This window comes from Nelumbo nucifera, chromosome 4 (assembly GCF_055504915.1).
Source record: "Nelumbo nucifera cultivar China Antique chromosome 4, China Antique-T2T, whole genome shotgun sequence".
In the NCBI taxonomy this organism is placed as follows: domain Eukaryota; kingdom Viridiplantae; phylum Streptophyta; class Magnoliopsida; order Proteales; family Nelumbonaceae; genus Nelumbo; species Nelumbo nucifera.
This window is the reverse complement of record NC_142652.1, coordinates 59,351,100-59,366,825: the sequence shown is the minus strand read 5'-3', so window position 1 is coordinate 59,366,825 and position 15,726 is coordinate 59,351,100. Positions and strand designations below refer to the sequence as shown.

Here is a 15,726-nt window from a genome sequence, read left to right as displayed (position 1 = left end):
ATATGTGTATTTGAAAAATTCCTTAAAGACTTCAAATAAGTCATCTTTTAGTACTTCCTAGCAATCCTGATAGAAAGCCAATCCATCTGGACCTGGTGCTTTAGATATATTCATGGAGAACATTGCCTTCTTATTTCCTCTTCCTCAAAATCTCTTTCTAGCCATCTTGTTGCTTCCTCATCTAGTAAGGCCACTTGAATCCTTATAAACTTAATCTTTCCTCTAGAGGTCTCCTGTAAAAGGATTTAAAGTGGTTTACAAAGATTCTAGCTATTTCATCCTTATTTGGGATCAGCTCCCCATTTATTTCCAACCTAGCCACAAAGTTCTAACACCTTTTTCCATTGGCCATCGCTTGAAAGAATTTTGTGTTCACATCCTTTTCCTTTATCCATTTATGTCTTGACTTTTGTCTCCAAGATATTTCCTCTCTCTTAAGGGCTTACTCTAATTCTTTCTTTAATTTCCATCTCAATTCTCTCTCTTCCACATGAAGGTTTCTCCCATTTTCCAAATTGTCCAACTCTTCAATATGAGAAATAAGAGTCAACTTCCTTTCTTCTAACCTTCCAAAATGATCCCTATTCCAGTCCTTTAGTCTAGATCTCAATCTTCGTAGTTTCTTATGGGATTTGATTCCCTCCCACCTTATCCTCCTTAAATCGTCCTTCCAGCATTCCTCCACTTTCCGAATAAAATATGGATGTGTCATCTACATATTTTCAAATCTGAAAGGAGTAGGACCATGTAAAAAAAAATTCTGTTCCTAATCTAATGGGGTGGTGATCTGATGTGACTCTAGGCAATGCTTTGGAAACCAAACCTTCCCAATGATTTTCCCACCCTATATTAAACAAAAATCTATCTACTTTTGAGCACAATGGGTCTTCTTGAAAATTAGACCAAGATGATATCATTGCAGGTTCTCTTGTCCTTATCAACATATTTTGATTGACCTCTTTATCAATTTGATGTGAAGAATGCCTTTTTGAATGGGGATTTCCATGAAGAACTATATATGTCTCTCCTTCCTGGGATGTACTGGAAAGAGATGCAAGGAAAGGTATGCATGCAAACTGAAGAAGCCCCTATATGGTCTTAAGCAGTCTTGGGCATGGTTTGAGAGATTCTGGAATGCATTGATTTACTTTGGTTATTCTCAAACTTAGTCAGACCATACCTTCTTTGTTAAGAGGAGAGACACTTTGGTGGCATTTTTTATTGTTTATGTAGATGACATTGTAGTCACTAGTAGTGATATTGAAGAAGGGAACAACCTTAAGGGCTTCCTCAATATAGAGTTTGAAATTAAGGACTAAGATAAATTGAGATATTTCTTGGGAATTGACGTTGCTTAGTCTAAGGAGGCTATTTTCATTTCCCAACACAAGTATGTTCTTGACTTTCTCATTGAATTAGGGAAACTTGGTGCCAAACCTGTGTCCACCTCTTTTAATTCAAATCATAAGTTTTGTCACTGATGGTAAGTTACTAGCTGACAAGGAAGTGTTTTAGAGGTTACCTGGGAAGTTATTGTACCTGTGCATGGCTTGACTTTACATATCTTATGTTGTCAGTGTTATCAACCAGTTTATGCATGCTCCTCGGGTATAGATACAGTTGCTGCAGAGTGAGTACTATGCTACTTGAAGGGTACCTCGGAAAAGGGAATCCTTTTTGCTAAACATGGTCACATGAAACAAGAAGCCTACACAAATGCAGATTGGGCTGGTTACATTGATGATAGGAGATCTATATTTGGTTATTGTGTTATGGTGGTTGGGACCATTGTTTCTTGTAGGAGTAAGAAGCAGTCTATAGTGGATAGATCTTCAGTTGAAGTGGAATATAGGGTTATGGCCCATGGAGTTTTACAGTTGTTGTGGTTTAGATCTCTCCTATAGGAGTTGGCCATTGTTTATGATAAGCTTATGATTTTGTATTGTGATAATCAAGAAGCTACAAACATTGTTCATAATCCGATGCAACATGATATGACAAAGCACATTGAGAGGTAGATAGACACCACCTTATATGGGAGAGTTGCTTCAGGAGAAATATGCATGCCTTTTATTGCCTTTGAGGAACAATTAACAAATGTCTTGACTAAGGGGGTTCTAAAGGCTAAGCTGCAGCATGATCTAACCAAGCTGGGCATGATTGATATCTATGGTCAGCTTGAGGGGGAGTGTAGAAAGATTGGGCTGGATATTAGTTTATGTTTATATTATCTTTCCTTGTTATGGTTCATTTTTCTTTTGTACTTATTTAGTCAGCTGCCCTATTGGGGGCATTCTTGTAATTGTATTATCAGTTAGAATTCCAAGTAATAAAAGATTTTGATGGGGCTGGAGAGACGTACGATTGATTCAACTCTCCTTCCTCTTCTCCCATCTCTCTCTTTCTTTTCTTGCTCTGTTTTCTCTCCCTTTTTTGCTGGTTTTCTTTTAATAATCACAGCACCCTTGCTGTTTAGCTCTCTTCTATATTTATTCATTTTCAGAATTTTAAATTCACAAAGATACTTGGATGCTCCTGCTGCTTCTGGACACTTAAAGTACAACTTGAACTCCATCTCGATATTCTCACTTTGATATACATGTGGTTTTTACTCTTCTTATTTCTTGATTTATTTTTGGTGATGGTTAAATTGGAAATACCATGTTTCTGCAGGTGGAGCTTGCAAAATGTCTGGAGTGTTCTTTTGCCGATCGTATCTTTTTCTCAAATTCAGGAACAGAGGCAAATGAAGCAGCTATTAAATTTGGTAGGAAGTTTCAGAGGTTTTCTCATCCTGATGTGAAAGAGCCACCTGTAATGCCTGGTGTCACTTTCCTTGAGTATATTTCTTTCTCCAATAGTTTCCATGGGAGAACTATGGGTGCTCTTGCTTTGACAAGCAAAGAGCATTACGGATCCCCTTTTGAACCTGTAATGCCTGGTGTCACTTTCCTTGAGTATGGGAATATACAAACTGCAAAACAAGTAATTCAACGTGGAAAAACAGCAGCGGTTTTTGTGGAACCTATCCAGGGCGAAGGAGGTATATATAGTTCTACAACGGAATTCCTGCAATCATTACGTAATGCTTGTGATGATGCTGGGGCACTCCTGGTCTTTGATGAGGTAGGCAACTATTTGCTTTTGAACTTCATTTTTTTTATATCAGTAACAGTGAATTGCATTGGTTATGAAAATGAACAATCTCTGTATCTAGAAGGATAAGAAGAAGAAAGTACAAACAGTACAAAGCTGGGGTGTGAGGGTTTGTTGTTTCGAGTTTGTCAATCTTTTATCTGGAATTTTTCTTAATGGGCCAATAGAGATTTAGATATCATAGATGTTCAATGGGGCAGCTTAGGTGCCTGAATTAAGGCTGCATATATCCCCACCCCACTCTACCCTACATTTATGTTTTGAATTTTAGTTTTGCAACTTCTGTCACACGGTGAACAAAGCTCTTAAAAATATTAAACTTTCAACATCTAGGACCACTTGAGAAAAAGGCCCAGTAAATGGTGGGTGTAGAACTTACTTGGACCGAGGAAGTGAATAGATGGTCAATCCAGTGGGTCCTCTATCTTATACATAGATGGAGTGAGTTCTTCCATCATCCCTCCATATGGCTAAAATCTAAAATATGTTTGTGTTTCATCTTTCTTCAAATTTTGGTAACAAGCTTCATATTTCAGCTTTGTGTTAGCTAGGTCATCAATTGATCAACCATTGCTCCAGTACAACTATATTAGAAGTACTGCTTTCATAGTCTCTCTCTCTCTCTCTCTGTAACAGTAAAATATTTCATTAACGATAAAAATATGTTCAAACGTGATTTACAGTATTTAAAGCATTTAGGCTAGCACCAGCTATACCCATTTGTGTATTTACAAGCACACTGAGTAATTGCTCCCCTATACAACCCTGTTGACTCCTTGTCTTGGAAGTGTATCAGCTACATTGTTCTGTCCTATTAGTCCATCTCCAGTCCACAGCCAACTCTCATACAAGCTGATTAAGCCATCCTATTACAGTGATGCAGTCTTAGAATTTCCTTCAGCCACAATCCTTTTCAAGCCCAGTCTCTTACATAGCTGTAATCCTTGAAGGGAGGCCTTCAACTCTGCTGTAGAAGAGTCATCTTCTCCTATTGAACTGAATGGTAGAGTCCTTGCTTATTCATGATCTCTTTATTTCATTTGCATTTTTTTTCCTGCCACTTGGCATTTTCTTTTGATGAGTAATAGTGCAATTTTATTAAAACAGAAACTGATTCAGGATTACAATCTCATGCAAGATCCCTTAGAGAGGCACGAGCTGCAGCCCCTCCTGGCAAATACAAAGAAGTTAAGGAAACAATTACTGGAATCAGAACTGAGCCCAAAAAAAATTCTTCCCTAATTGCCCCTTGCTTGGCTAACACGTTGGCCAAAGCGTTTGCTGATCTCCCCACCCACTGAATAGAGACTGACATGTTCCTTGTTAACCATTTAATTTTCTTAACTTCATTCTTATAGAACCAAACAGTCTCATCAGGTTTCCCTAACCAGCCCACCACCACCTGAGTCCCCCTCAATAATTAGTTGTTGTACCTCCATTTGGTTTGCAAGCTGCACCCCTTGTACTGTAGCTAGCATTTCTGCCCTAACAGCATCACCAAGTCCCAAAGGACCCGAGTACAACAGAACAACCTTCTAAGCTTCTGCCATTGAAATTCAGTTTTAGTGAGCCTTCAGCTGGAGGACACCACCTTGGGACTACCTTGTTCTTGATGGAAGAACACCTCGCTATTGCCAACCAGTTTCTCCGAAAGTCATTAAAGGAGAACTAATAGAATAAGTCCAAAGTCTTCAACCATTGTATTGCCCTATTCAATACAGTCTTTTAGTTTCTGGTTATATCTTTCCTTCTCTTGAAATATTCTATCATTCCTTTCTTCCCATATTGTCCAAACCAAGTCTGTTCTTGCACATCTCCACATTGATCTTCCCCTTTTTGTAGGTCAACTGAAGGTAGATTGGTCAAGACAACCGTATTTCTGCTGGTGAGCTCCAATTACACCCAAACAAAGAGAGAAGCCAAACCCACAATTCCATAGACAGTGGACATGAAATGAATAGATGGTAACAGTCCTCCCTGTGAGTTCGCACTTGGCATATTCTATTTTCACACTATATAACTTTCTGTTGTATAATGCATATATAAGTAGGAGTGTTGTTTCCTGTGCAGAATTAGTTGTAATTCTGACATGATATTTGATATGCTAGTTATCCTTACTCCATTATGAAGAACTAACTTGTGGAATAAACTATCACTCTTTTCTCAACTTATGTGGACATGCATCATGGACAGTTTTGAAGATTACAAGGAATTCAATTTTTTTTTCAGAGAATACTGTGTTTTACAGTTTTGTAACACAATTGAATGATATGACATGGGTATAGGTCTCCATATCTGTATATCCTTTTGGGAGGTTAGTGACCAATAGTCATTGGCCATTGAAAGCTAAGCCTTCTGTTTTTTATGTTATGGGACAAATGGGTAAAAATGTGGACTTAAGTAGATTCTTGTTGTTTTTTTTGATAAGTATGTTGATTTTTGTTGTTTTTTTGATAAGTATGTAGATTTTTGTTGTTTTTTTTTTGATAAGTATGTAGACTTTTGTTGTTCATGGCACATCTGAGAGTTGGCATACCAATAGGGTGGTTATACTAATTGGTGCATGGATATTTTATAGATGTAGATGTCGAATTGATGGGCCATTTCTTTCAGTGTTAAATGCTTATGTGACCAAAACTGTGGAGTAGAATGGCAGCAGGAATGCCAAGCATAAAATTCTCAAGTCTAAAAACACCTCAAGAGCATTTACACAGTACATGCATACACAAGTACATACATGTGTGTTGTTAGTGAAATTAAACTTGTCAAATGAAGAGAGACTGAACTTATGATTCTTTTGGGGCTTCCATCAAAGCTACTACATACATGGTTCTTTGTCATGTAAATCTCCAACCCAACACATTCACACAAACAAAGCATGTAGTCTTCTGACTGCGAATGAGTTACATGTGAATATTGGTCCTCGTTGCATTCTTCTTCCAAAGTGCCATGATCAAAGTGCATGTTGCTTTTGTTCATAGGATTTAAAACCGACATTTAATTACACTATTAGTTCTATAACATTTTCATTCATTATTGAACTTCACTATCCTTTCAACTGAAGATCTTTATTACAATGACATATCTGTTTCTGGGTTAATACACAATATGGTTGTATCTAGTGTATTGTGCATATTTTGTTGTAAGCATGATGTGCAAATAACAGTTAGTGTTTTTTTTATTAAGACCTGACAGGGGATGACTACAGATATTTTTATTATAAAATCTTTCGGGGAACTTTTGTTGTTTATAATCAATGAGATCTTTATGAAGATAAAATTTATTTCTAACTACTTTTGGTATTACCATTATCATGAAACCATTAGGGACAGTATCTGTAATATGTTTCTCTTGCATTCATGCCTCCTGTAAAATTTATCTGGGTACCTGTGGGCCTACGAGGCATATGGAGTAACCCCTGACATAATGACTCTTGCAAAGCCTCTTGCTGGAGGTCTACCAATTGGTGCTGTATTGGTGACAGAAAGAGTAGCTGCCGCCATAAACTCTGGTGACCATGGAAGCACTTTTGCAGGTGGGCCTCTTGTCTGCAAAGCTGCTCTAACAGTATTGGATAAGATCAGGAATCCTAGTTTCTTGTCCAGTGTGTCTAAAAAAGGCCAGTACTTCAAAGAATTGTTAGCTCAGAAGCTAGGGAGGAACCCCCATGTGAAAGAAGTACGTGGGCTTGGTCTCATTATTGGGATTGAACTCGACTTGCCAGCATTGCCACTTGTAGATGAATGCCGGAATTCTGGCCTTCTTGTACTGACTGCTGGAAAAGGTAACGTAGTAAGACTCGTGCCACCACTAGTCATATCTGAACAAGAACTAGAACATGCAGCTGAGATTCTGTTGAAGTGCTTGCCTGTTCTTGATTCAAACTAGTAGAAAGAGACTAGTAACAGATAAATATTGTACCCTTTTTTCTATTTGTGGTATGGATTTATGATTATTGGAACATTTTCTAAGCGTAGCCATGTATAATAATTAATTATAAGTGGTGGATGCCTAACTTAAAATGGTGAAAGCAGCAGGGACCCCCTTTTCCCTGGTGTGTATGCATATTTAGTTACCTTAAGATCCATGCCAAACACAGGAGCTCATTGCAGATACGAGAATGTGTTCTTTAGTTTTGCAGTTTGTCTCCGATTGAACAGGGAAAGAAGAAAAACTTATTCATGCCAAACACGAACAAAACCAGTCTGAGCCTAGGAGACAGCCTATGTGAATGCTTCTTGTTCCTTTTGAAATTCTTAGAGCTGCAAATGGGTTAGATAAAATCATGATATATGCCTAGATACAAATTTGATTTGAGTCTCCCCATCTCTTCTTCTCTTCTCACTAAGAACTCTCTTTTTCTTTCTTTTTTCTCACTATTATCAAATTAGATTATTGTTTTTTTTTTCAACTTAGTATCATAGCAGTTTTTTTTTTTTTGGATTTTTTGAGTCTTCCATCATGTAGCCCCTATATCAGCCAAGTGCCTAGTTCTTGGATTTTTTGGTGGATCTAGAACCCTTTGTGTCAGACCTTGGGTTGATCATTGAAATCAGGAAGAACTGGAGGAGGAAGAGTTTTGATTGTAGGACTCTTCAATTTTGACCTAGGAAGGGGCATTGTATATTTTTTTGGATTTCGTAGTGATTTTTGAAGAGGGCAATTCAAATTCGGGAGTTTTTTGAGGTCTCTGGAGGGAGTGATAGTCTTTTCTCCTGTTTCTACCTACTCCCATAGAGAAAATAATCTTTATGGGTGAAGGTTTTTGGGTACTAGAAGGCAATGTTTTAAAAACCGACCTAAAACCAGAATTAGGGGTTCTCACGTTTTGGTTAATTGAACCGTGGGCTTACTTTTGAAACCAAAAACCGGTGTTACCAAAACCGAACTGAAGTTGATCGGTTAACCATCGGTTCGATTCATCTATTTTTCAGTTTTTTATTATTTACAATATATATTATAGAAAAATAATATTATATATTATAAAATATTATATTTCAAATAATAAATAATATATTATATATTATAATATATATTTATATATAATACATATTTATTAATTTATAATGCATAGAAAATATAAAGTATATATAATATACATAAATATATGTAATATATATATATATAGGTCGGTTTAATTAACCAAAATTTTTGGTTCGGCTTTGGTTGGTTTTTGGGTTTAGTTTGGTTTTTTGGTTTTTCTTGCTTACCCCTAACCAGAACTGCTTTGGCCACTGGTTTTTCGGTCAGTGGTTCGACCGTCTGGTTCAAACATATGTCTCGTTCTAAATTAAAAAATAAAAAATAATGAAAATAAAAATGGCAAAAAATATTGTTCGGGTCAAATGGGTTGACGGTTCAATTGCCCGACCAGTGGGCCATTGACCAAGTAAATGGTTTTTGGCCAAAGAATGGGTTAAGGGTGAAATGGAACCGGTTGCCTAGATGGCTCCTGGGCCGAACAGTCTAATCATTTGGGTCAACGGTAGTTTGAAAACACTACCAAACGGGTGATTGAGGCCTTTAAAGGGGGTAAATCTATTTTTCCTCATATGCAGTTGATTTCTTAAGCTATTTTGGAAATTATGGAGGGCAGTGGAGTTGAATAGAAGTCCATAGCTAAAATGGGACTAGGTGGAGGAGGTGTTAGTGACCCTTTTGGGATAGGAACCATAATTGCAGTCAAGTTAGATGGCTTAAACTACTTGGAGTGGTTTCAATCAACAAAAATGGCTATTGGTACTCATGGAAAATTGGGGTATGTCATTGGTAAAGAGAAGAAGTTTGAGATTAACTCTTTCCGGTGGGTATATGAGAATAACATAGTGATAACCTGGCTATGCAATTTTATATTACCCTATATAAGCAAGAACTTTTTATGGGCTAACACAGCTAAGGAGATTTGGTTTGGACTTGTAGAGACTTATAAAGTGAGAATGTTGCTAGGGCCTACTAGTTGAGGATAGGAATGGCAACGGGGCGGGGATCATATTCCCCATCCCCGACCCCGATTATAAAAGTAACCCCCGTCCCCGTCCCCGATCCCCGCCGGGGATAAAATTTGTCCTCCATCCCCGATCCCCGATGGGGATGAGTTCCCTACGGAGACCCGAATCCCTGAATTTTTTTCGATAACAATATTTATTTGAAAAATAAATTTACTTAAAATAAACAAAAATTTTAAATTATAAATAATTTTTTAAATATGTTTTGATATATATATATATATATATTATAATATAAATAATGTAATAATATATATTTAATATATATAATATAAATAATATAATAATATATATATATACACATAATCGGGGTCGGGGCGGGGCGGGGACCTCAATCCCCATCCCCGACCCCGACCCCAATCGGGGATTCCTATTAATCCTTGTCCCCGTCCCCGTCCCCGCCTCACCAAAACAATTCTCATCCCTGACCCCATCGGGTTGGGGAAGTCGGGTCCCTGTCGGGGATGGGGAAAATTGCCATCCCTAGTTGAGGAATCTGGTGATTGTTACTAGACAAGGAGATAAATCTAATACTGTTTATTTTTCAGTCCTTAAAACTTTATGGCAGGATATAGATCATTTGGAGATAGTGGTTTGGTAGAGTAGTAAAGATGCAACAACTTATTAGAAGTTAATAGAGAATAATAGAGTATTTGAGTTTCTAGCAAGATTCAACCCAAAGTATGACAACATGTTTTTTCTCATTATAGTATAACTCTCTCAGGCATATGCCTTTGTGTTTGGAGAAGAGAGTAGAAGAGATGTGATGATGAGAAATTTAAACCTTAAGCAAGGTAGTGATGCCAGGAAAGAGGACAAGAAGGACTTAATTTATGACTACTATAAGAAGCCTAAGCATACTAGAGATATATGTTGGAAGTTTCACCCACACCTTATACCTAGTTGGCTCAGATACAAGAAATGAAATGCTAATATGGTAGTGATTGGTGATTTATCTGGACCATCTACTATAACTTCTTTAGAGTTAGTTGTAGTAGCTACAGTTAGATCCGAATTGGAAAGATATGGGCAATTTTTGAGTTAGAGAGATATAGTTAGTTCCAACTCTCCACATGATGAACAACAAGATGCAAGTGGCTCAGGAGCTAGTCATTCTACTTCATTTTCACATACATGTAGTTCATATGCCACTGTAAATTATGCCTCCTCTACGAGTTAGGGAGGACCTCCCTAGATTATAAACTTAGGAACCTCAAAACATATGACTAATATTTCCACCATCTTATCTTCATACCACCTCTACTTTGGTAGAGAGTCTACAACTAACAGTTCCAATGTTCCCATTGCTCGGAAGGGGTTTGTCAAAATAACTAATACCATTATCTTGTCTTCCGTACTCCGCGTTCCTAGATTGAGTATATTGACCTTTTGTCTATGAGCAGTATGACAAAAAATTTGAATCGTTTGTAATTTTTTCTCTTGATCATTGTGTTTTTTAGTATCTGGAGTCAAAGAGGAAGATTGGGAGTGATCGAGAGGTGAATGGAGTTTACCTTTTCAATGTTCTTCTCAGTCATCAAAGCCATCATGTCAGCAACAAGAGTAATGAATCAGAGTCAGTAGGTCAGATTATTCTTTGGCATAATTGGTTAGGGAATTTGTCTTATAGGTCTTTGAATTATTTGTTTCCAAAATTGTTTGAGCCTGTTAAATAGTCCAGTTTGGAGTGTGAGGGTTGTCAATTTGGAAAAATTGTAGGCATTCATCTAAGACAAGTAATAAAAGATGTTCTTTAGTTTTTGACATTATTCATGTTAATGTTTAGGGACCATATCATGTTATTTCTATGGGTGACTATCATTATTTTCTTTTGTTTATGGATGACTATTTATAATATTCTTAGGTATACTTGATAAGATCTTGTGATGATGTATTTTCTTTGGTACAACAATTTTATTAGATGGTATTGATGCAATTTGCAGTATAAGGTAAATGTGTTCGGATCAAATAATGCTAAAGAATACTTTGAGAAAAATCAGACATCATGTTTATTAGAGCATGGAGTAGTCCATCAAGTGCACAAATACCCCACAATAGAATGGTGTAGCAAAAAGGAATAACAAACATATTTTGGAAGTGGCAAGAAGTATGATGGTAAGCTCCACCGTTCCAATTCGGTTTTGGGGTGATGTAATTCTCATAACAGTTCTCTTGATTAATTAGGTATCCATCATGCATTACTCCGTTTAGCCTTCCTTTTCCTAAGGGGGGAGATGTTTCATGTTCCATTTAGGTTGTTTGGGCATGTATGCTTTGAAGGGGATGAGCGATCCATCCTATGGACACCCAAAGATTGCGGAATAAGGGGCGAATTTCAAAAATTTACCTCTCCCTTCAACTGGGAATCGTATTTCTCATTTAGAAAATCATATTTTCAAGGATCAATCTTGAATCATAAACTGAACCAGATCTGAATCAAAAGGAGTGGGAGAGGATTATACCTGATACAGAGAAATACTATCTCCCAATGGAGGTGTTCACGCCCAAGGAATGATCCAAAATCTGCTCCCACTGAAAATGGCGCAGTGAAGGATGGAGCAGAATCAACAATGTTCTTCAAAAGAACATGACCCTTCGCAAGAATCAACTGGACGGCTTGTGAGTACAGCTCCAACCAATCTTTTCCCAAAGGATTGAGATCAAGATCAAATCTTGATTGCTCCAAAGAACTGGAGATCGAACTGAAGGAATGGCAATGGCAGGAAGGTGGCGGCAGGAGAGAATTCACAGTATGCAGGAAATCTCTCAATCTCTCTTTCTTCAAAGAGAAGAATGCTATTGATCATGTAAAAGGTTGCCGCCCCCTTCCCCTTTTATAATCTCAAAGGGATCAGCTCCTAATCAGATTAGGAGTTGCTAATCCAAATCATATTTGGGTTAGAAGTCCCTTAGTGATAAGGTATAATCCTTATCTTTTCTGCAGATCAGATCAGCTATCTCCTAATCTAATTAGGAGGTTTTCAGATCTAAATCTCATTTAGATCTTGGACTCTCTGAGTGAATAGGGTCTAAGCCCAATCCTTTTAGCTGACCCACTTCAGAATTCGCCCCCTTTAAATGACTGATCAAATCAGCCTAGTTCGAGATGGGCTTAAGGCCCATTTAAGGTTATATACTCAAAAAGCCTTCCAAACTGCTGCCCAGTTGGGCTTCTTTGTATGGCGTTGGACCCAAGCATTGATCTACACATCAGCCACATGGGTTCAGCCCAGCCTTTGTTATAAGGCCTGGCCGAATGCACTGCTGAAGACAGTGTACCCCCTGAAACCCATCAAATGGGCTCTATGGGCTCAACACTTACACTAAGTGGTCCCTGGGCCAAGCAACCTTGTAACACCCAGGGACTGTGGGCAGATGCAAGATTAGCCCATCAGGTGTTATCCTCAATGGTCTTACACTTAACCTCTCAGCCCATAATGATCATACACTGCCCGACAAGAGAGGACCTCTCCCTCAGCTGCAAGGAACAGTGTTGCACTCTCCACTCATATGGATCCCGGGAATTAAAACCTTCTTGCAAACATTTTAGAAACCATAATATATATACTTTTATATCTTATATAAAATATATTTTGCAAAACAAATATCAACGGTTGAAATCGGCTGCCGGCAGTCTTGGTTTCCATCAGTGAGAGTGCATCCCTGATCATTAGCTTTGTCCGACAAAGGGGCTTATCCTGTCACTATGATCACCCACTCAGATGAATTCTCGGACTGTCCCAACATACCCAGGTTTTGACCCCCGCTAAGGATCTCACTGATTGGTACATCAAAGATAGCCCAATCCAACACCTAGTGCAGTATCATAGTCGAGTCTAGGGGTCGGGTGTAACTTTCCAGTTTTGCCCATCAATCTCCAAGGTCTAGGGCAATACTGAAAATCTGGTCCAGTTCAAAGTTTCAATTAATCCTACACTGTATGTGCCTAGGGTCTCACCCTGGGAGCTGATATAGGCCACCCCAACCGACTTGGTGGCACCACAGTGTCAGCCTTGTCAAGATAGGTCTCCCCAGATCGACCCACTGGCTGTGAACATTCTAAACTAACACGAGTTTCATTAAGTGTCCAGTTTAAGGGTATTACACAGAAACATACCAAGGGAACATGAATCAAATATGTATCTTTATTCATTTACAATAAACTCATAAAGTACATCATTCTGATTGAAGCTAAGGGCATACAAAACTGTCTAACAGCTCCCACTTGCACTTAGGTCCAATCAGGTATTAGCTGGAGTTCCATGCTTTCCACGTGTTTCTCAAACACTTTCTGTGATAGTGGCTTTGTCAATGGGTCTACCACATTCTCCGCTGATGCTACATTTTTACACTATCCTCCCATAGGTCCAGCGTTGTCATACAACAGTGGAATGAGTGATGTGCTGAATTCCAAATTCAGGAATGAATACCTTCTTTCTTAAGGCAACCTTACTTACGGCAATGTGTTCGGCTTGGGTTGTGGACTATTAATTTGCTACTTACGACCCCTGTTTGCTGCTTTTCCAGCAAACAGCACACGATCCTAACGTGAAAACATATCCAGATGTAGACTTTCTATCATCTGGGTCTGACTGGAAATCGACATCTGTAAACCCCTGGATTTGTAGTGAGCTACCGTCGAACACCAGACAAAACTCTTTTGTCCTTCGAAGGTACTTAAGTATGTTTTTCACAGCAGTCCAATGCTCCTGCCCTGGGTTGGCCTGAAATCTGTTTACTACACTCACTGCCTGAGCAATGCCAGGACGAGTGCACAGCATGGCATACATGATGCTCCCTATGGCAGAGGCATAGGGAACGTCTTTCATGCCATCAATCTCCTCAGAAGTCTTGGGAGACATCTTCTTAGAGAGAGTGACTCCGTGCCTGAAAGGAACATTTCCTTTCTTGGAGTTTTCCATGCTGTCTCTTGATTATTTTATCAATGTAAGCAGATTGGGATAATACTATTATCTGCTTCGATCTATCTCTATAGAGTCGAAGACCTAGTATATAGGAGGCTTCTCCAAGATCTTTCATGGAGAATTGCTGTGAAAGCCATACTTTCACCGTAGTTAACATTCCTACATCATTCCCAATGAGTAGAATGTCATCTACATATAGAACCAAGAAGGTAACCTTATCTCCACTGAACTTCTTGTAGACACAGGGTTCATCCGGATTCTGCTCGAAATCAAACGATTTGACAGCAGAGTCAAAACGGATGTTCCAACTTCTAGAATCTTGCTTAAGTCCATAAATGGATCTATTAAGTTTACATACCATGTTTTCCTAATCTGTAGCAATGAAGCCTTGCGGTTGCTGCATATAGATATCTTCAGTAAGATCTCCATTCAGGAATGCAGTTTTGACATCCATCTGCCAAATCTCATAATCATGGTATGCTGCTACAACTAGCAGGATCCTAATGGATTTAAGCATGGCCACAGGCGAAAAGGTTTCCTCATAATCGATGCCTTCTTTTTGAGTGTACCCTTTCGCCACTAGACGAGCCTTGAAGGTCTCAATCCTGCCATCGGGGCCCTTCTTCCTCTTGTAAATCCATTTGCAACCGATTGCTTTTACCCCAGAGGGTGGATCTACTAGAGTCTAGACTCCATTGGCCTCCATTGAGTCCATCTCTGCTCTCATGGCCTCCACCTACTTCTGGGAATCTATGTCCAACATAGCTTCCGCGTAAGTCACGGGATCCTCCTCACTAGTCAAGGTTTCCACCAGGTAACTATCCTGATCATAACCATAACGGACTGGTGGCCCGGATGCCCGAGTGGATCTTCTAAGTTGGTCATTACCTGGAACTTGTGGGACATCTCCCACTGCTCCTGAGTTCTCATCAAGAAGAACTTCCTGACGATGGGTGTCCAAGATATAGTCGGTTTTCAAGAATTGTGCATTTCGACTGCAGAACACTTTCTGCTCACTTGGGTCATAGAAAAGGTAACCTACAGAGCCTTTTGGGTAGCCTACAAATAGGCAACGGCTGGTCTTAGATTCCAACTTGTCTGCACTCGTTCTTTTAACGTGAGTTGGACAACCCCAAATCTTCAAGTGTCTGACACTTGGTTTCTTTCCGGTCCAAAGTTCATATGGAGTATTCGGAACCGATTTGGTTGGAACCCGATTCAGCACGTAAATCGCAGTCTCTAATGCGTAACCCCAAAAGGATGTGGGTAACTCTAAGTGTATGAGAAGCGACCGGACCATATCTAATAAGGTCCTATTCCTCCTCTCTGAAACACCGTTAAGTTGTGGTGTAGCAGGAGAGCTAATTGTGATACTATCCCATTGTCCTTTAAGTAGTCCCTGAATTCGTCAGAGAGATATTCGCCACCTCGATCTGATCGAAGGGCTTTAATTTCTCTTCCTAACTGTTTCTCGACCTCTTGTCTAAACTCTTTGAACTTTTCAAAGGATTCAGACTTGTGTCTCATTAGGTACACGTAACCATATCGTGAAAAATCATCTGTGAAGGTGATGAAATACACGTGTTGATTTCGTGTCCTAACACTCAGGGGACCACATACATCAGTATGTATTAGGTCAA

General features: G+C 38.9%; 1 pseudogene across 1 annotated transcript in view; it reads left to right on the top strand.

Annotated features, from left to right (window-relative positions):
- The window catches only part of LOC104613394 (acetylornithine aminotransferase, mitochondrial-like), a 28,213-nt pseudogene extending 21,027 nt beyond the window's left edge, over positions 1 to 7,186 (top strand). The window contains exons 3-4 of the transcript XR_016085657.1: positions 2,674 to 3,128; positions 6,513 to 7,186. The product of XR_016085657.1 is annotated as an acetylornithine aminotransferase, mitochondrial-like (transcript). The remainder of the gene's footprint in view (positions 1 to 2,673; positions 3,129 to 6,512) is intronic.
- The last annotated feature ends 8,540 nt before the right edge of the window (positions 7,187 to 15,726 follow it).